This window comes from Cetorhinus maximus, chromosome 12, assembly GCF_964194155.1.
Source record: "Cetorhinus maximus chromosome 12, sCetMax3.hap1.1, whole genome shotgun sequence".
Lineage (NCBI taxonomy): Eukaryota > Metazoa > Chordata > Chondrichthyes > Lamniformes > Cetorhinidae > Cetorhinus > Cetorhinus maximus.
This window is the reverse complement of record NC_135890.1, coordinates 81,521,002-81,543,370: the sequence shown is the minus strand read 5'-3', so window position 1 is coordinate 81,543,370 and position 22,369 is coordinate 81,521,002. Positions and strand designations below refer to the sequence as shown.

Below are 22,369 nucleotides of genomic sequence, written 5' to 3'. Positions count from 1 at the left end.
AACAGACTGCTACCACTCTGTGGCTTGTACCTGACTGAGTAAGTAATGCCAGGGCCAATTAGCTGTAACCTGAACAAAGCCATTTGATGTGACTCACACTAAGGGCACTTTTTCTACTGGCAGTTTACCGTCAGCTCCTACCTGCCACAGAGTCATATAAAGAGAGGAAAGTCAACACGACCCACAGCAACCAGGGGACAGTGGCTCATGGATGAGAGCAAAGCCTCAAAGCCTCCACTTCTTCAGTTGTGAACCTCCTCTTTCTGCTTCCATCCCCAACTCTCCATTATTTTATCCTCCCTGCTACAATCAACTGGCTTTAAAACCCAAGCTTGCTGTCACCCTTCACCTGGGTTTCTCAGGAAAAAAAGAGTTCATTCATGACTGAAAATGCCCATGCTGCCAGATACTTAATCAATATTGTGCTATTCAGTAAAATCTAGCTCCGAACTGCCTGTTGCAGTAAACCCCAACCTCTGATCCGTTTCAGCCTACAGGTGTGACCTGGAGTTAGATGTTAAAATGCAGAACATATCTTAACTCCTCAATGTTTATATAAATTTGAGTCATTATGCTGAGAACATTTATAACGAAAATTTATGTATACACGCATTCTTATTTAAAGTTCACCTCTAAATGTCTGCCAAGCTATTATTTACCTAGAATATGTTCGATTGAAGATTCAAGGTTGGGAATTTCTGGCAGGTCCTGATTGCAGGTGTTTCATGGGCAAGCTGGAAAGGTGTTCCAGGCAAAAAAAAAACGCTCCTCCTGCCTCCCTCCCAGAGCAGTCAAACTTCCTTTTCCAGAGTCGCTGTGTTTTAGCCAAAAGATCAAAGTAATTTCAGTTGCCCAGGTGACAGCTGGAGAGTTCAGTGTGATAAAGGCTGTTTTCCAACACTTCTTTGCATTTATAGCTGTGAGGAACAGCACACACCTGTTGTCACATGTTAAAAAGGCACCATTGTTCTTGAGTTTTACAATGTAGCTATCAGCATTTGAGCAGGATCAGATGTACCAAGGGACAGCCAAGACAGGTAAAACTTGTCAGAAATTTTTCGTTTCAGCTTTTAAAAAAAAAATCTGCTCCTTCCTTGAGGTCATCAAACATTGAACTCAAATGCTTGTGACTTTCTTATTTTTTAAAAGGGTATTGTCCGTCATGAAAATATATTGGTTGCACCATAATGCACAGACAGCACTTCTCCCTGCCCCCAAAACAAAGTGTTTGCCAAAACACTCTTTCATGAAGACAGTGTTCCTTTAAATACAACCCACCATTAACCCCTATGTGACCCCAGAGGAACAACAAACTAGTGTTCCTCACACAGAGATTTAGATCGCAGGGTGGTACAGCTAATAAATGAAGTTTGTGCATGATCAATTGTATGGATACAAGATCAATTGTCAAGAACTAATGAAATACAATTTAAATTCCATTTATTGTGGACAAATAAATTCCATTTCTTATGGACTTAAACTATAATGGCTGTTCAACTGTTGTTGTTCCCTATATTCTTTTTCCCATTCTGTCCCAAGGTATTAGACTGAGTGGTAGAAGGCCTGAAATGTAACCACACTCCATGGGCAAGTGGCTAAGGGTCAGGTAAAGGTCAATATTAATAGGTAAAGTTCAACCACTGCAAAGACTTGTCTGCAACTCAGCATGGATTTGTGTTGGAAGCGCAATGGGATGTGGTGAATTGCTCCCTGAAGACATGTAACCGAGGTTGGGTGTTAGTGTGTAAGCATACTTTGCAGGCAATCAATTCAAACAACACTTGTAATCATGAAGTAACAAAGTGGGAAAAACTTTAGTAGGTTGTTCCGTGAACTCTTTAAAACATGCAGACTGCGTAAAGACTGAGAATTGAAATGCAAGCCATGCTTGGGGAGAGTACAGCAGTGTCCTCCTAAACTATGAGCTGTTTGCTTTCTTACCAACACCAGGCCAATTTCTCAGTTCCCCCGCATTTACTAACTTTGAGGTAGAATGACTAAAAGGCCATAAAGGAGATATTTTCTCCCCTTTCCCCTTAGCGAGTGGAGATAATGTCAGTTACAGCACCTCAACATAGTGCACGCCAGCCAACAACCCTGCCATTTTCTGATGCTGTAAGATTCGGTATCACTTTGGACAGATCCTTTCCCACACCACAATAATGACTATGCTTCAGAAGTACTTTATTTGCTGAAATGCCCTTTGGGACGTCCTTAGGTTGCGAAAGGCTCTAAATAAATGCAAGTCCTTATCTATTGAGTCATTGGTGGAGCTTCAGCATGGCTATATTAGCAAAGGTTGGAAGGTGTCCCAGTCAAACTTCTCACAAAATATTTTAATGAGTTTTATAGATGGTAATGATGCCATCTAATTTATATTTATTTTAATAGACAAACTGATCAGAAGATACCAGCTTTATCACAGTGCAAACCTGTTGCTGACATCAAACGTCATCTCAGAATTGGACATTAAACCGCTTCAGCTCAAAACTCCATAATGCAGTGATGTAAAAAACCCTTTAAGGAATTAAGTCAGTGCTTCAATTTTTTTTTACTAATAGGAGCCACAAACGTGGGGCCCACAGTGGCTTGTGAATTCCTGCAACGTAGGTATATAGCTGTTAATTTTCAACATCATTTTGACACAGCCAAAGGAATCCTTGAATAACAGCCATTTCCTTTCGGTTCGACCAAGGGAGTAGTTAACGTTTGGCTGTAAGCTTGTCAACTTTTTAATCTCTCTTTGGTTATGTCATTGTAACACATGCTTAAGTGGGCAGGAGTTGCCACAATTAGATTGCGTGCTTTAAGGAAACTGCAGGGCAGCATGTTGCAAGGAAAGGTGGGAATGTGGGAGAATCAGCAAAATGGTCTTTCTAATGTCACTGGAGCTTGTGCCATGGGTCTGAATAGTGTTGGGAAAGGGAGGGGAAGAGAAAAAAGAAAAGAAAATGAAAATTTGTTTGATACCAGTTTGCAAACGTTGGATCGTTGACCTTCCATGAACAAGTTCATTTTCAATATATAGCAGTTATTGGCTCATTTTGGACATATTGTGGAACATCATAATCCCAGCATCATGTGTGGAAGCTTTGTTAGTTAATGGAAAATTGAAATTTTTGCCTTAGATGTATGGAGCATAGGGGCAAAGACAAGCATAATGCAAATAGTAGAATTGACCTTTTTCTTCAGCTTTGAGGAGGTTGACATTAATTGGCTGTGCACTGAGACAACATCTTTCTCCTACAAAAATTCTGTCAAAAAATTGGATCTGGAAGTTTATATTAGACAAGAAAACGATGATGTAATTGAATGTTTCTCTCCCTGCAAGCCCTCGCGCCACCCCCTCCCCCTGCCCCGGTCACTGTCACCACCCTTCCTCTCCACCATTGTAATTATATGTACCTCTTAAACTCTTCTAAAGCCAACCCCCACCAATCTGCTCCCATATAGCTGCTGAGCCAGCTGCTGGACATTGGACCAATTGATTCTTGAGTGATTCAACCTCATTTTCTTCCCTCCATTTCTGTCTTTGGGAATTCAGAGCCTTTGCTTTAACTGCTTTTCCCTTTGGGACCATTCCTTACGGACAGCATGCCCAAGATGATGATGTTAAAACTCAAACCTGCCATCTTCCTCCCTCCTCAGGGAGGAGTTCTCTCACAGGGTTCTTGGGTGCAGCTTGGAGGAGAGATACAGGTGCCTGACTGGTGGGAAGAACATTTGGCCAGAGGCCCGATCTTACATGAACCTCCTGTTTTCCCATACAACAGAGCCAAAGATTGTGAGGGTCTCTTTATCCATTAGGCGTTGTTACTGCCTTGGCACTTTGCGATGGCCTGAGGTCGTGGATGGAGTTTTATACGTGCAAGTCTTTTGTCCACTCTCTCGAATGAAATGTAGGATTTAGTAGGCAACCAGGAAGAAGCCAAATTTACACCCTTAAAAGTAATCTCTCTCTCTCTCTCTCTCTCACTCTCTTTCTTCCTCCACACTTTTAAAAGAGTACAGACACACACTAAATGAAAATATTTTACTTCAGCTGTCAAGCACACAGAAAAGGTTGGATGGCCTCTTCGATATTGTACCCCATGTACTTTTGTGAAGATGTGTGATGACCCCTGACGAGAATGCACGAGTCTTCACAGGTTTCCTACACTGAACACACATGAATGGAATCCCATAACATGAGGCCAAGTCCCCTCCTATCAGATCGCATGCATTCATGTTGCAATATGGCAACAGTGTACCAAAAGCCAAAGATGTAGATTTCATCTAAGGAACGCAACAAAAATAGAGTCCACATACCATAGGTCACAGATGAATATAGGTCTTGTAGCTGTGCATCGGAGAACCTGAACAAAGCCAAGCATCCCACTATTGTATCATGAAAGACTTTTTACTGTGTGAATACTGGTGGCCTTTGTCGGAGGTGTTGTTCCAATAAGACCAGATTTAATCTCCACACTTTAAAAGCTTCAGGTATTAATCACCCATTACTCAAAGTTTACTTATGAACTTTTGGCCTCTCCTTCCCTTTGATCTTCAAGTTAAAATTTCCCTGAGGGTTCGCTGGAACAGATCAACTGATATTAAGGGCTAAAAGTGAACTTTTCTAAGCCAGTAGAGGAGCTTTGCCACTTATCTGAAAGATAGCACAATAGCAAACAATTACACCACATCCCAGCAAGTGTCTTACATCACCTTCGATATTATTAATTTCCCCCTCATCCCACACCCCTCTCATTTTTCTGTTCAATCCTGGAAGCTACTACCTTGTGGGGGTGGTGTTCCATGGATGCCTGAACCCCTCAGATACCTCATCCTAATAGCCATTCTTCATGTGAGCTTTCACAGTTAGCTTCTGGTATACTGTACGACCTGAGGGCAAATCACAGCCAAGCCCAAATCCATCTTGGCCCAATGTCCACCCACCTACTTACCCACAGGGCTCATTAAATAGCAAGTGTAAACAGCTGTACTTTTTTCCCTCTTTCCAAGCCCAGGGCCCTGGCACAAGATTTGGCGTGTTACTACTGTCTGCAATTAGTAGATTGAACTTGAGATGGTCTTGGTCTGGTTGGTTCAGTTCCATAATGGGCAGTACCTTTACCAATTGAGCTGGTTTGCAATATTAATACAACAAATCGTGCATGTCAACCAGTCAGTAAGAAAGTACATCCCTTCAGTTATGGACTTCTTATTAGTTAATGTTTAGAGGCACCAAATGGTGTAGATGACGCGTGCCCCAAGTTGGTACTTCTCAATTGTACATTCTAATACTTCAAGATCAAAATGGCACCTGGATGCCATGAGATTTGAATACACGTGTGTTACCCAGTGAGATCTAGCAATCTTCAACTGACAAATACCCTTCATCTGCTGACTTTAGCTCTGGCTATTGAGCAATGGAGGAATGAATTGAGCCCTGGTTCCCAACACTGATCGTTATCCAGTGCACCCACCTGGAAAGCAAGAGTACCAATGTTGGGTGGTAACAGGATCATGCTTGACTGCACTGCACCCCCCGGAAGACAAACTTGCCAATACTCATCTCTGAACACACATGTGAAATGGTCACCTAGCTGAGTTGCTGAGTACTGAAGTACTATAATCCAAGCTAAAGTCAGCAGTTTCAGGTGAACGAGCAAAAAAAAAGCTGGTGGGCGGGTGGAGGGGAAATCCAAACTTTTAGTTATGGCCCAGGCTCTGCAATTATCACCTGAGAATCAGTACTTGACAATGCTGCAAGTTGCAATGTTTCTCTCCTCCAAACCCTCATGAAGGATATTTGGTTATGCAGGAGATGTCTCAATCTTCTGAAATACAGTACAGTTTAAAAAAAATAGGTATGTTTTGTTAAACATCCAAACATGTCTTTTTTTTTCTCTCGACCATATCAACGAAATAAATCTAGCTGGAATGGAATGGCTGGATAATTTCACTGAATGCTGGCAGCTCCACCGGCATTACATAGACCCATAAATCAACCACTTTGTATATCACAGTCCTCAACTCCTCACAGACACATTCTTAACAGTAACTGAATACTTCCTGTTGGTCTGTCAATTCGGCAGCACGCACCGTGTACTCCAGCCCTTTCCATACAACTCCCTTCGGGACTGATAGAGAAAATTCATCCAGAGAGCGTTTGGTGTCTCTCCTGTATTAATTGTTTTAATAATTTTATTTTCAGAAGGTAGAACTTGCATTCTTTCATTTGTTCATACAGTATTTTAACTGCTGTCGACTTTTTTTTTTGAAAGAGACTTCTATGTATATAGCACATTTCAAGATCTCAGGATGTCTGGAAGCATTTTACAGTCAATGAAGTACTTGTGAAGTGTAGTCACTTTTGTAATTTGGGAAATGCAGCAGCCAATTTCCACACAGTAAGCTCCCACGAACAGCAATGTGACAATGACTAAATAATCTGTTTTAGTCATACTGGCTGAGGGATTAATATTGGTCAGGGAGAACTCTCCTCCTCAAAATATTACCATTGCATCAAGGGCCTCAATTTAACATCTCAACTGAAAGATGGCACCTCTGACAGTGCAGCATTCCCTCAGCACTAGTGAGTTTCTGTCTTGATTTTTATGCTCAAATTTCTGAGAGCAAGATTTGAACCTACGCGTTCAGAGGCAAGAATGCTACCACTGAGCCAAGATTGACACCTATTATTGCCAGTATTAACAAGGCAACCTACCAATAAACTCATTCTCAGGAAATCATGTCGGATTGGCTCCTGCTTGCCATTTTTGCATGTGTGCCCTTCCACTTGATTTCCCCACACCTATCGTAGGCCATTCATGGCACAGTGACAAACGGAGTGATCACTATTGTGTCCTGTGCTCTACTCTGAGGATGATGACAGAAATAGGACAAGCAGAAAGCCAACAAAACATGTGATAACTGATGGATCTGTAATGAGGGCTGATACTCTGTGTTCCTGCATTGCAACAGCAACTACTCGTCCAAAGTACTTCATTGGCTGAAAAGGGCATTGGAATGTCCTGAGATTGTAGAAGGTACTTTATAAATGTAAGTCACTCTCTCTAGATATATAATGCTGTCCGATATTAATGGCCAGGCCTATTGAAACACAAACTCTTAGTATACCTCATTCTCATTTTGCCACAGGATTTATGTTGCTTAATTGAAATCAATGGATAATTAACAAAAAATTCCCTCCAGAAATAACATTGAATTATGAGGGATGGACTGTACTTGCAAAAGAAAAGGGTGAATATCCATTTATTGTCTCCAGTGTCTTTTATAATGGCTTCCTGCAGCAGTTTTAATTTCATTTCTTTATTGCCTCATTTATTTAGGGTAAATTGGTCCTGGCAATTTGAAAACAACTAACTGCCAGCAAAGCAAAATAGTTGGCAGCAAGTTTGCTGAGATGCTTCTGGACTTGCAGTAAAGGGCCTTTTTGAACAATGGTGCATTTGCCAGTCCTTAAAAGGGTATCACTGCCACCAAGAACTGGTTGGCCTACCTCTCTCCATGTGTTAATCAAAACACGACACAATAACATTCTTAATTTATTAAAGTTGTCAGCCATGGCGAAATGGTAGCACTCTCACCACTGAGACAGGTGATCTGGTCAGTGCTGTGCAGAAGTGGGCTGCTGCCTTTCCTGCCTAAGAACAGTCACCACACTTCAAACAAGTACCTCATTGGCTGTGAAGTGCTTTGGGACATCCTGAGGTCACGAAAGGCCCTATAGAAATGTAAGCCTTTCTTTCTTAACTTGGAAAATGTAGCATTGTCACTTGCTCCTGGCATGATATTGAAACCAAATGATGTGTCACTTCTTTGAGCTGCTTCTCTCCTTGAGGTGGAGTGGAGGGGAGTTGCATGGTCACACTTGCCTTTAAATACAATTTATATATCATTCCTTTCATGTAACAAACATTCCAGGAGAATAGACATTGAAAAGGAATAAGGTCTCTACATAAGATAAGTTTGAAATTCAAACTCTGCTTCTTGCACAAAACCTGAACTGTTAAACTGAAACTCAGGGCTCGGATGGAGCTTTCAGTTGGGATTGGGGGCGTTAAAGGGGTAGGGGGGGACAGAGAAACTGCTCTCTTCTTGCCCTTCCTTTTGGCAGCAAGCACGGAGCTGGCATTGGTGGATGGAGCAGGCGTGTACACAACAAGATGTTGCTGAATAGTGAGCTGTCAGTCATCCAGGGTGCCCTTGTTGGGGGAAGGTTACACATCCCACTCCCCTCACACTGACTTAGCCGTTTGCTACCATTTGTGTGGCTTTAATTCCCGCAGAAGACGTTCTGCTTTTCCTCTGCATCCATGTTTTCTTGTAAAAGTAACCAAACCTCACAAACAATACATCTTATACAACCTGTTGATGCTAGAAACTGTTGACAACATCTGCCACAATCAGTAGAGAGGTTCCCCTAGATGTTACTATGGTGACTGGTAAATAAATGCATTCCTATGACATTCTTCTGCCCCCTATGTTACATGAGGCATTACTCTATTGTTAATGGGTTAATGTTTCTGTTCGACTGGAGGACAGGTGAACGGCATCTGAGCATTTGGCTGACATAATTTTGTTTCCTTTGAATGTTCACGTGAAGAATGGCTTCTTGCACTTCCCAAATACGAATCTGGAGAGAGAATGCTGAGCTAGGCTGTAGCCTTGGAAATTCATGATCTGCAGGAATAATTTGCGGAATCATCGTCAAAGAAACGTATTACATGCACATCGGCTTGTGTGGTTTTATTGTGCTATGATGGATGGATGGAATTTAATGCCTCCCCCACAACCTCAGCAGCAAGTTTGTAGGAGGGGGTCATTTAATCGGGATGGAGGCCCTGCCGTCTCCCCGCCTCCACCCAGTTAAGTCCAGGGCTGGATGGCTTGTGGATGGCCCGCCCACCCCAATGCTAATTGAGGCCTTGAAGTGGGCAATTAATGCGCACTTCAGGGCCTCATCCAACTGCTGCTGGTATATTACCAGTGGCGAGCAGGGGAGTTTGCCATGTGGGAAGCCTGAAAGGCAAACTCTTGTTGGGATTCCAAGATATTTAGCTGTGTTTAGGGAATGACCATAGTTCTATCCATTTACCCAGAGAAACCATAAGTCAGCGGCTTTGACGCATTGATGTGGTTTTGATCGGCTTGTGTTAGCCGCTGTCACTTGATTACGGTGAAATCCAATGGCAATGTCCTCCGTATTCTAGGTGATATTCTCAGAAATCACACTTTATGAAGTTTCACCTTCCTGGAAATGTATTACCAGGCTTTTAATCACAGAGAAAAGTTCCAAATGCAAAAGGAAATTTTCCCACCTGAGATCAATGTTTCCTGAGTGCACACGTGGAATTTCAGGATAATTGGAAACATGGACCAGGTAGAACCATCACATTTAAAACACGGGAACTCTTTGAGAAGTTCAGTGTTCTTAAATTTGTTAAACGTCTCTTTAAAGTTGTGAAACGGAGTCACCTTTTGCAGTTTAGTATTTGAATTATTATTCCCTGTTCCTGTCATCTCTATTCCAATGTATATGACTGGGGGTCAGCAAACTATATAGCCCTGTCCTTGTGCAGTAAGTCGGCTCAACTTGCCTAGTGGTTCAAGTTTTATTGCAGCCCATACATTGAGGAGACCCTGACTGCTTCCATTAACCGACCTGCCTAAACTTTCGTCGGCCCAGGCTTTAATCTTGCTCTTCATGATCACATCGCTGTACACGTGCCGGATTGTCTTGCGACTGATGCTATCGGGGGAGGAGAACTTGCTGACGAGCACGCAGCCTTTTGGAAGATCAAAGTGCCTGTTGAGTGCTGCAGGTCTATCCTGCCCGGTTCTCCTCCCCTGTACGGCAAGGGGCACACAAAAGGAGCCAAGTCCCGTCCGGTTCCGTCCCGTCTGTTCTGCATGATTGGAGTCTCAGGGATAGATATTTCTTTGGCTCGGTCTGGGAGAGAAAACAAAGAGGGTTTTGAGCAACAGAAAAAGGACAACATTCTCAAAAAGGAGGGAGGGCAATGATTTGCGATAAACTGAGGGAATGAATGCAGGATCACACAGAGGCAAGGGCCGTATCTGCTTCGGAAATCAGCTTTGGAAACATGCCTCGGATACCCTGGATATTTTTGTGCTTTCCCCTCCCCTCCCACCCCTTTGAGAATATCACAGACAGGCAGTAAAGTAACTGAAACATGAAAAGAAACTTTTCTTTCTTCAAATCCGCAAGAGAATGAAAAGATCACATACCAAAGCTCTGTTCCCTCATAACTTTTAAAAGAGAATTTTATTTTGCCTCTCAGAGTTTACCTTTTCAAAATTTTGAAATGTTTATCATTTGTTTCTCCCTGGGCTGTAACTGGGTCTTTTTGACTTGCCTGTCCTTGGCTGCTACGCATGTTTGTGCTGCAGTAATATTGACCATCCTCTAGTGTTGGTGTAAAATTGTTTTCACACTGCTTCAGTGCAATCGTGGTCTAAGTTTGCCAAATCACTTGAGTGTACAATTTGGAGGGTTCCTCACTGCTTATGTTGAGTAGTGATTGCAGTTTAATAAAATTGCTGATAGGTAATTAGCAAAAGAAGCAGAGGTGAGATTAAGAGTTATTTTTTCAAACAGTTGTTCTGATCTCGAATGCACTGTCAGGAAGGGTGGTCAAAGGAAACCGAACAGAAACTTCCAGAAGAGGATTAAAAGGATAAACCTTATTTTTTACTCATTCATGGGATGTGGACTTCGCTGGCTGGGCCAGCATTTATTGCCCATCCCTAGTTGCCCTTGAGAAGGTGGTGGTGAGCTGCCTTCTTGAACCGCTACAGTCCATGTGGTGTAGGTACACCCACAGTGCTGTTAGGAAGGAAGTTTCAGCATTTTGACCCAGCGACAGTGAAGGAACAATGGATATATTTCCAAAATTAGGATGGTGAGTGGCTTGGAGGGCCACTTGGTGGTGTTCCCATGTGTCAGCTGCCCTTATCCTTTTAGATGGTAGTAGTCGTGGGTTTGGAAGGTTCTGTCTAAAGCAGCCTTGGTGAATTCCTGCAGTGCATCTTGTAGTTGGTACACACTGCTGCTACTGTGAATCAGTGATGGAGGGAGTGAATGTGTGTGGATTTGGTGCCACTCAAGTGGGCTGCTCTGTCCTGGACGGTGTCAAGCTTCTTGAGTGTTATGGGAGCTGCACTCATCCAGGCAATGGGGAGTATTCCATCACACTCCTGACTTGTGCCTTGTAGATGGTGGACAGGCTTTGGGGAGTCAGGAGGTGACTTACTCATCACAGGATTCTTAGTCTCTGCTCTTGTAGCCACAGTATTTAAAAGGCTAGTCCAGTTCAGTTTCTGCTCAATGGTAACCCCCAGGATGTTGATAGTGGGGGATTCAGTGATGGTAATGCCATTGAACATCAAGGGGCGAAGATTAGATTCTCTCTTGTTGGAGATGGTCATTGTCTGGCACTTGTGTGGCGCGAATGTTACTTGCCACTTTTTAGCCCAGGCCTGGATATTGTCCAGGTCTTGCTGCATTTGGACATGGACTGTTCAGTATCTGAGGAGTCGTGAATGGTGCTGAACATTGTGCAATCATCAGCGAACACCCCCACTTCTGACCTTATGATGGAAGGAAGGTCATTGATGAAGCAGCTGACGATGTTTGGGCCAAGGACACTAACCTGAGGAACTCCTGCAGTGATGTTGTGGAGCTGAGATGACTGACCTCCAACAACCACAATCATCTTCCTTTGTACTAGGTATGACTCCAACCAGTGGAGAGTTTTCCCCCTGATTCCCATTGACTCCAGTTTTGCTAGGGCTCCTTGATGCCACACTCGGTCAAATGTGGCCTTGATGTCAACGACAGTCACTCTCACCTCACCTCGGGAGTTCAGCTCTTTTGGACATGTTTGAACCAAGGCTGTAATGAGGTCAGGAGCTGAGTGGCCCTGGTGGAACCCAAACTGGGCGTCAATAAGCAGGTTATTGCTAAGCAAGTGCCACTTGATAGCACTGTTTGACCGCTTCCATCACTTTACAGATGATGGAGAGGAGACTAATGGGGCGGTAATTGGCTGGGTTGGATTTGACCTGCTTTTTGTGTACAGGACATACCTGGGCAATTTTCCACATAGCCCCATAGATGCCTGTGTTGCAACAGCTTGGCCATGGCTGCGGCAAGTCCTGGAGCACAAGTCTTCAGTACTATTGCCGGAATATTGTCAGGGCCCATAGCCTTTGCACTATCCAGTGCCTTCAGCCATTTCTTGATATCACATGCTGTGAATCGAATTGGCTGAAGACTGGCATCACTCCTGAGCAGGCTGAGATGGATCATCCACTCTGCACTTCTGGCTGATGATTGTAGCTTCAGCCTTATCTTTTGCACTGATGTGCTGGGCTCCCCCATCATTGACGATGGGGATATTTGTGGAGCCTCCTCCTCCAGTGAGTTGTTTAATTGGTCACCACCATTCATGACTGGATATGGCAGGACTGCAGAGCTTAGATCTGATCCGTTGGTTGTGGGATTGCTTACCTCTGTGTATCACTTGCTGCTTATGCTGTTTGGCACGCAACGAGTCCTGTATTGTAGCTTCACCAGGTTGGCACCTCATTTTTAGGTATGCCTGGTGCTGCTCCTGGCATGCCCTCCTGCACTCTTCATTGTACCAGGATTGATCCCCTGGCTTGATGATAATGGTAGAGTGGGGCATATGCCGGGCCATGAGGATACAGATTGTGTTCGAGTACAATTCTGCTGCTGCTCTTGGCCCACAGCGCCTCATGGATGCCCAATCTTGAGTTGCTAGATCTGTTCAAAATCTATCCCATTTAGCACAGTGGTATTGCCACACAACACGATGGAGGGTATCCTCAATGTGAAGACTGTTAGGCTATGGGGTAGGGGCAGGGAATGGGACTAATTGGAAAGTTCTTTCAAAAAGCTAACTCAGGGATAATGGGTCAAATGGCCGCCCTCTATGCTGTATCTCTGATAGGAGAATGGGTGAGAATGGTAAATGTGGGCACATCAGCTGATTATATTCAATGCTTCAAATTATGTCATCACATCGACTGGCTCTTCACTGAAATAGCTACTAGCACTTTAGCTCAGGCACTTTCCAAGAAAACTGTGAGCAACCTAATGGTTTTGAAAAGCTATGAAATTGAAAGAGGGCTTAGTATCTTAGTTGATTCAAAGGTCAACACATCCAAACAAGACATGGCAACAATTAACAAACCTAATAAAATGTCAAGTGACAAAGCCAAACCAGATTACAAGTCTGAGGAAATAGTGATCAAACTGTACAGTACTCTGGTCAGATCACACCTGAGCTTCATTGTGCTGTCCATTTCTGGTCACCAAGATACAAGGGGCACATCCAAGTGCTGGAAATAGTTTAGGGAAGAATTACAAAGATAATCCTTGGCATCAAAAGTCTGAAATATGAAGGTACGGAAAAAAACATGAGCTGTTAGGCCTAGAAAGGAGGCATCTGAGGAGTAACCATATTGAAGTTTATAACAAAAATAAATATAAAAATACCTGGAAAAACTCAGCAGGTCCGACAGCATCTGCGGAGAGGAACACAGTTAACGTTTCGATCTTTTCTATTTTTCCTTAGTTCTGTTGAAGAGTCATACAGACTCGAAACGTTAACTGTGTTCCTCTCCGCAGATGCTGTTAGACCTGCTGAGTTTTTCCAGGTATTTTTATTTTTGTTTTGGATTTCCAGCATCCGCAGTTTTTTGCTTTTATCTTGATGTTTATAAGATAGTCAAGAGGATGGAGAAGGTAAAATATGAACTATTACTTTCAGTTAAAGAGTGAGAGTAGAACAAGAGTAGAACATAGACCCAAACTGGTAAAAGACAAATTTAATATTGGTATCAGGATTGTTTTCACAAAAGATGAATAAAAGTATGATACAGATTTCCAGCTCGAGCAATGGAGGCAAAAACCCTGAAATCATTTAAGAAACAATTAGATGCAGCCTGGATTTTTCTGGGTAGCTGAACTAAGATGGGCTGAATGGTTTTTCTCATCTTGTGAACCGGAACCTGAGACTGGGCCTATCTGAATTTGTCCAATTGATCGATTCAAAGCTTGTTCTTGGCAAACACAGGGAGGATTTATCAAAGCAAGCCAAATTGCAACGTATCAACAATCTGATCAATGGAGCCATTGTTACCTCAAACTCATTCTCTCCAAAAGATCAAAGTAAATTAAACGAAAGACAATCAAATGACATGGTAGTAATGCTGCAAATATAGTGGACCTCCTGTGGGTTTTGATGTCTGCTTTGATATGCAGGCTAGGTAAGCCCCAAAGAGAGATACAGTCTCTTTAAACAATAGAGTTAGCAGAGAGACAAAAGTACTGAAATGTGTTTAAATACTTTGCCAACTCCTCTCCACCATTCCTTTGCACAGCCATCAATGGGATGTCCTGTTGACCTGCTGTCATATTAAAGGCGAATAAAGTTATTGGTATTTATTTGTATCTATCAAGGCTCTACTTTTATTGCATGTTCTTTTTAGGGAACCCACAGGCAGTTTAAGATGAAAAAATGTTTTACAAAAACCTTTGCATGCCAGAATTTTTCCTGGGATTGATTGGTGATTCTCTCATTTCTGAACCTGTACTGATCATATCACAAAACATCCTCTCACCTGTGAAGAAGCACTAACTAACACTAACCAGTGGTATAAGAACTGATTTGGAAATTAAATACACATTGTCTAGATTGAAAGAGGTAGTAGGATGTTGCAACATGGATTATATCAAGATTATAATCTTACTTCACATAGAATTATACAGAACTTTCAGCATAGACACAAGTCATCCAGTCTAACCAGTCTATGCTGATGTTTATGCTCCACATGAGACCCATCCCAATCTATTTACTTTATATTACCCGATCAACATCACCTTCCATTTCTTTCTCCCTCATTTACTTACCTAGCTGCTTAAATGTCTAATAATATTCCTACTAACATTCCTATTAAATATAGTGAGTTTCACATTACCCCCACCCTGAGTAAAGAAGTTTCTTTATGTTGTGTTCAGTTAGCTTTTGTGATTGTTCTCAGGTACCTCACTACAAAGATGCTCGTGCATACACACACACACACACACACACACATACATATGCACATGGACAAATACACCTCCCACACTCTGACAGAATCTTTAAAACTTGTCTTTGAGCTCAGGGCCACAGCGGCACACGTCCTTTGTGTGGAATGCTGCATGGGTGAAGGGCTGCATTCTCCAGTGTGTTCCTTCCAGCCTGTTAGTACTGTGTTGATGTATAGCATCTTTATACCAGATTAACAATAGCACATTGTGGCAGGGACTGGAAACCTTCTGATGCACAACATTGAAATATCTTTTAAATTGCCTGACCCTCCTATTGAAAATTTTGGCTAAAAAAATTAGTTTCACGGTTTATGTATCCCATTTCCTTTTTTGTACCCTCCCCTATTCCTTCCCTGTACGGCCCCTACCATATCCTACCTCCCCCTCTCCTGGTTAACTGCTGAAGTGGGGGAAAGGCATTACAGTGGGACTCAGCAGGAAAATAGTCAGCCAGAATTCTTATCGCTGATCATTATCCAATGATCCTGCTGGAATGCGCAGGTATGTGGGCAGCGAAAACGATAGGATTGGGATTAACTTTAATCGATTAACTAAATGGGACATCCCCATTGCCTAAGGCCATGTGACAGCTGATCTACCGAGTAAGATGCTGAGAGTTAACTGGTGCCCATGGGACTGTATCCTGGCAACAGTCAGCACCTCCAAGAGGTGGAGTTATTTCAGAAGGTGGAGGTTGATACTGTCTGGGATGGCAGTTGTTCAAAGCAATGTTCAAGGAGAAAATTAGAGGCTAACAATAATAATTAAAACAGAGACCTTCATTCATGTATCTCAAAATATACATTTGATGTATATAATCTGGTCTGTAGTTAGTCCTGACATGAGAAGGCTACCAATTAAATAGAGTGCTGTCACCATGGGAAACCATCGTACAAGCCAACCAATCAACCCGGATTTTTCTATGAAGGAGGGTACAATGACATTATCCACGGCACACTGGCAGGACCACACTGCCAGTCTGCCCGGTACAACAAAACATTGGTTTTATGCTTGTTTGAAGTCTTAAATTAAGTCTCTTAACTGGAAAGTTGGTGATGCCACTGAAAGACACCTTCCCACTGCAGCTAAGAGAATAGGCCTTTGCTTGCTGAGCTTTTTGCAGCAGTGGGTTTCAGTGTCTGTAATCTCTCCAATCTGGTGGCACTGTCGCTTTAAGCTTCTCAAATCACATGCCATTTTCTTTTCCCTCAGTCTTTTTAAGTTTCTGAGAGGCAAGTGATTCCTAGCGCAGAGGCTACACTCTAGAAAATGGAGTTCCATGCAGCGTCCATCTCACTGATTCAGCTCATGATTAACTGGAAACACTAAGTTCCAGCATAAACTCTGTTCGAGTCTCGGAAGCTCAGATCTCAACATCATCCGAAAGTTATTAGCAGTCTGCATGTAGGAATTTCAAGTGGACTATATGCAAGCTAACAGGATAATTTTTCCTCCCAATTTTCTCCCTTGAAGTGATTGTCAACAGAGTCATTTAACCTTGAAGAATGTCAAAAAGGCAATTCTGACTATGTCCATACTTCTTGTGAATGGCCATTATATACTGATTATGTCTCTCTCTCTCTCTACCTCTTTAAACATCTCATAAACCCATTTCGTTGACCAAGTTTTCAGTCACTGCTCCTAAACTCTGCCTTGTAGCTTGCAATCCATTTCTGAGGCCTATTTGTGAAGCACGTTAAAATGTTTTTTTTTACATTAAAGGTGCTATATAAATTTCTAAATATATAAGTATATATATATAAACATAAAATGCAGGAGCATGTTTGGTGAGTAGTCTTGGCTCAGTGGATAGCCTCTTGAATCCAAAGATTGTTGGTTTAAATCCAACTACCGAAATTTGAACCCACAATCTAGGTTTTCACTCCAGCGCAGTGCTGAGGGAGTGCTGCACCGTTGGTTTCAGATGATACATTTAACCATGTTTGTCTTCTCAAGTGAATGTAAAGGACTGCACAGCACTAATAGAATAGTATGGGAGTTCTTACCTGCTGTCCTGATCAATGTTTATCCCTCAAGCAACAATTAAAACAGATGGCCTACTTATTACATTGCTGTTTGAGGGACCTTGGGTGCAAATTGGCTGCTGCATTTCCTACTTTATAAAGGTGACTGCACTCCAAAAATACTTCATTGACTGTAAAGTGCTTTGGCACATCCTGAGGTCATGAGGACACAAGACAAATCAAGGGTATTTTTTTGCCTCATAAACAGGAGGCCAACAGTCCCAATCCAACACAGAGCTGAAACAATTAAAAGGAGTGGAAAATGGGATGGCACTGAGGTGTGGGGAACCTTGGCTGATACCTTAGTCCATGAGTGTTATTATGATTGCTCTAAACTCAGAGATCAATCAATCAGCACAAACCTTAGTATGGTTCATTGTTGGACTGGCTAGGAATACCATTTCCGAGAGTTGAGTGGAAGGCTAAATGAGCAGAGAAAGCTCTTGCCCCACAAGGCCCAGGGGAACCCTTACTTGTGAAATCACAAAGAAATACAATCCCAAGGTCTGAAAATCTATCAAAGGTACAATTAAACTGTGGCTGTCGATCGAGTCTCACAGTATTAATAATGACTTTTACTGCAGTGTAACCCAGTTAATTTAGCACAGCATGGGACTTTCACAAGTATATTGTTGTTTTAATAGGGGCTGGCTGCCTTTGATGTCCCTTCTTATTTCTCCATTTGTTATAAAATATGAATCCTTTTATTGCCGTCCTTTAAGAATATGACAGCTGAATGGGACCCCAGAGATGGAGATTTAATATACTAGCTTGTTCTAAATTTACTCGGATCACTAAATAAAGCTGTCATACTGATATATATTTATATATATATATAGAGATATAGAGATATATATATATACATATGGGAAGAAAAAAAAATCACTTGTATAGGAAGTTTAACCATTAGTTTAATGATTAACTCTTGCACTGACAAGAGAGGGGTTGGCTTGTGCTGTGATCAGTCTTGTACAGTAAATGGCTGCATTTGTGAACCAATTTGACTAGCTGTGGTTGAGTTAATGGCCTTTTCTTGCTCTGGACCAGAAATCAGAGTTATACCGCCACCAGTTTGTCTTATCTGCATGCTTCTTTATTACCACTGTGTTGCCAACTAGGATTTCAGCAACGATTAGTGGTGGAGGTGGGTTGAAGTGTATGTGAAAATTTTCATTCCAAGTGTGCTCGAAATGTGGAACACACTCAGTAGATGGTGTCTGACTGATCTAACAACAATAACCACTTGCATTCATATAGTGTCTTTAACATAGTAAAATGCCCAAGATGCTTCACTGGAGTATTATTAAAAAAACATTTGAAACCGAGACACACAAGGAGATATTATGACAGATGACCAAAAGCTTTGTTAAAGGGGTAGGGTTTAAGGAGGAATGAGAAATAGACAGGTGGGACCGGCTTAGGGATGGAATTCTAGAGCTTAGGGTGAAGTTCTAGTCTAGTGCTTATAGGGTTATCACTGTGCCCACACCACTATCCCTCGCGCCCAACAACCTAGCTATGCTGAAGATAATTCCAATGTCCCCAGCTCTAGCCCAATTCGATCAGATAAAGTACGGAGCAGTGATTGAACATGGAACCCTCCTGTGTTATATAGCTCCATTTAAACAAGTGGCAGTATGTTTACTAACTGAACCTTCATAAAGCCCTCAAAAAATCATAACTTTCTGTGGGAAGGCAAAATGACAAAGATATTTGGAATCAAAAGCTGAGAATATATTAATAATAGATTAATTCCCGCAAGATCATAAATGTTGCTAAAATTCTTTTCAAACGTCCCAATTTGAAGGGGCTCTTTAGCTTGGTAACTAAGAATCATTTCTTTGCTTCATTTTTTTTTTAAAAAGTAAGAAATGTGTCTTGCCAAAGAAGAAAACTTCTGCAGGTAATGATAAAAGACTATTTTTAAAAGTGCTTCAAACAAATGCAAGGACACAGTGTATGGGGAGGATCACTACTGAAGCACAAGGTAATACAGGTCTTTTGGTTGTACAGGAGCCTGTCCAAGCCCCTTGTTAGGTGTTGGTGCTGAAATGCTGGCATTCACATAAAAATCCTTCGTGATCGTTAACTTCCTCACTTTTATGTAGCTGCTGACACAGCGTGGATGAGTCATTTGTCTGTGTGGTGCACTGGAACAAAAGCAGCACCCGGCTGGGTTCCAGGCTGGAGGCCCATCGCTAGGCCTCTGCCTCAATCCCAGTTAGCTCACTCTCTAGTGCCCAGCTGCTCGCTGGTGCTTTTTGTCCGCATCTTTGACCCCACTGTGACGAGCAGCACCTCGGCGGTGTGCTGTCAGCTGCAGGGTTTGATGTTGAAATGCTTAACGCCCGTGTTCTCTCACTGTGGTAACAGGGAGCTTTGATGATGACCCCTTGCTGTTCCTCCTGTTGTCTCCCCTTTTTAATATTATGGATGAGGTCCAGTGTTTGTTTGTTGGCCGCTGCCAGCCTCCACTTTCCCAGCTTTTCCCCGCTCCGCTCGCTGTGTTTCAGATTAGCCAGTTCTTGTTTGATCATGCTGAGGTAATATTTGAATGGCTCAGTTGGCAGTGAGAAACCAAAGGCTTTGGTGATGCGGGGGTTGCAGAAGCTTTGGAGCAGTATTCGCTTTTTTGTTCATAATCAAGGGGAAATCTGCGGCAACTAGTGGCAAAAGTAAACAGTGGGCATCTTCAGTGGAGGAGCTAGGAGACACCTGGTTCCGACCATCACCCAACCTCATCAATAAAGCTATGTGTTGTTTTGGAAGCATTAATAATATGCAGAACAATACTCCTATTAATTATAGGCAAAATTATCTGAAGAAAACACCCGTCAATTTGGATTGATGTAATTGACTAGACATTTTTGTCAAATGAGTCAGCCATTTGAAGTGGTTACACAGTAATGTTGCTTTTCTTTTTTTAAAAGCACTACTTCTGAATTTTCTTGCAACTCTCTTAAGTGGCACGATTTGTTAATATTAAGTCACTTTTATTTTTCAAGGGCTGGTTTTCAAAATTCTCTTCACCAAACGGTCCAAATGTTCTACACACATCTCTCAGAGTCAACTGAAGTTGTTACCTGCAATGCCCATTTTAAGTCTTTCTGGTACCAATAGAAGCTGTAGCCTGTCATTGACGCTGGTGTGCAAATGGCCTGTGTTACGGACTGATAGGGAGAAGCAGGTTTGCTCCATCAGTTGCCAGCAATATGAATTCCTGATCTCAGTCAGGCTGTTTTACAGGGTGGGGGGAGGAGGGGGTGCGCTGTGGGCAGGTATATATATATATATATATATAAGAAAAATTAGTTTGAAATTGTCATTACAAATGTAATTAAATGGGCTGGATTTGAACACAAGTCCCAGAAACGAAAGCAGAATATGCTCACAGACCCAGTTACCCCAAAAGGTATTTCTAATACTTGTTCAGTATGTTAATCACTCTGTGGCGGAACAAAATCTACAGACATCCATTCCTGTTTGCTAAGTTGTGAATGCATGGAAAAAATTGGATGTGAAACCTATGGTTTGACTTTTAAAAGTAAACATTCATAGAAATACAGATTCAGGTGCGCCATTAGGAAATGTGTGATTGGGGCTGGGCATGGGGGGGCGGTGGGGGGGATATTGGATGGATATTGGATCAGCATTGGATATTAATTACATCAATTGAGGTTAAGCACCTACAGGTGGAGGGCATTGATTGGATAACTACTTGTGACTGTTAATAACTCGAAAGAGTTACTATAGAGTTTTGGGGAGGTGTCAGCTGTGGCTCAGTTCATAGCACCCTCGCCTTTGAATCAGAGGGTTGTGGGTTCGTGTCCCACTCCCGGAAACCAAGAACTGTGATTGTACTCGAAAGAGTTGCAATCTGTGACTGTTGATAACTCGAAAGAATTGTAAAGAAACACTAACACAGGAGTGGAGTCAGGAGATATATACCTGCAATGTCTCAATCTGAGAATAAATCTATTCCAAGTAAAGACTGGCTTTGGTTTTTTTCCCTTCACTAACTGGCTATTAAGAGTATAACACTGGAGTCATAACTTGTGCAAACAGCTAACCTGAAATCACAGTGGAAATTACCCCCAGAACCACTGTTATCTGCTAAATACAAAATCGTTCCTGGGTATATCTCTACTTCATTAGTAAAACCTCCTTTAGATACTTGGAACAGAAACAGTATGGCCATGATTTTACAGTCCTGCCGAACTGAATGGAGATTTAAATGGCTCGACGTATCCACTGGGGGGAGTCACGCCCTGGTGGGGCTGTAAAATCCTGGCCTATGTTTCTGAGATTAAAAAAATCAACTTAAATTATTGGGTGATTTTTTTTTGTAAGTAGTCCTTTCAGGCATTTGCATGTTTTAGGGAAAACAATTTTGATTTCTCATACAATGATGGGTGGAATCGTTCCAAGTTTGCACTAAGCGCACTTGCAGGCAGGTAAAACTATGTTTTACCCATCGGCCACAATGGCGGGTTTTATCACCCCAAACCCACCACATTAGTTATGTATTCCCGGGAAACATGCCGTTTCCATGGTAGCCGGGGTCTCATTCACCCGCCATGCCATCACCTCGTCGCTTCATCACACCAGTGCCATATTTAAAGTCCAGCTGCACGCACGCATCTCAGTGCTTCCAGCCCACAACTACTGCAGGGAAGGTGTCCACGAAAGGCAAAAAGACTGCAGCCCCCAGGTTTAGTGACGTGTCACTGGAATGTCTTTTGGATGCATTGGAGGCCCACCGTGATGTCCCCTATCCCTGCCCTGGCCGCAGGATGGGCGGCGGTGTGACCAACCAGGCTTGGGAGGCGGTGGCAGTGGTGGTCAGTGCCAATGCTGCACAGAAGAGGTTGGCCATCCAATGCAGATAAGGAATGAATGATCTCATCCATGCAGCCAGGGTACAGCAACCATCTCCTCACTCTAAACTCACACACTCAAGCCCATCACACATTCACCGGCATCTCACTCACTGCCAGCTCGAGGGACGTCACCACCCATTCTCACACACGTACCCTCACATGTACAGCCCTCGTCCTGCAACCTCTTCCCTTGCCTGAGGCCACTCCTCTCCCTTCCCCAAGTAAGCCCTAGTCCTGCAGCCATTAAAACACCACCCACATATGACTGATCTGGTAGTTAGAGACCTACCCGTGAGCCCCCCTAAAAGTGATGTGGT

General features: G+C 42.7%; 1 protein-coding gene and 1 long non-coding RNA gene across 3 annotated transcripts in view; one reads left to right on the top strand and one right to left on the bottom strand.

Annotated features, from left to right (window-relative positions):
- Window positions 1–22,369, top strand: part of znrf3 (zinc and ring finger 3) — a 262,802-nt gene that overhangs the window by 29,301 nt on the left and 211,132 nt on the right. The window lies entirely within an intron of this gene.
- Window positions 9,337–22,369, bottom strand: part of LOC144687108 (uncharacterized) — a 45,735-nt gene continuing 32,702 nt past the window's right edge. Inside the window, exon 3 of the long non-coding RNA XR_013578063.1 lies at window positions 9,337–9,958. This is a non-coding gene — a long non-coding RNA (uncharacterized LOC144687108). The remainder of the gene's footprint in view (window positions 9,959–22,369) is intronic.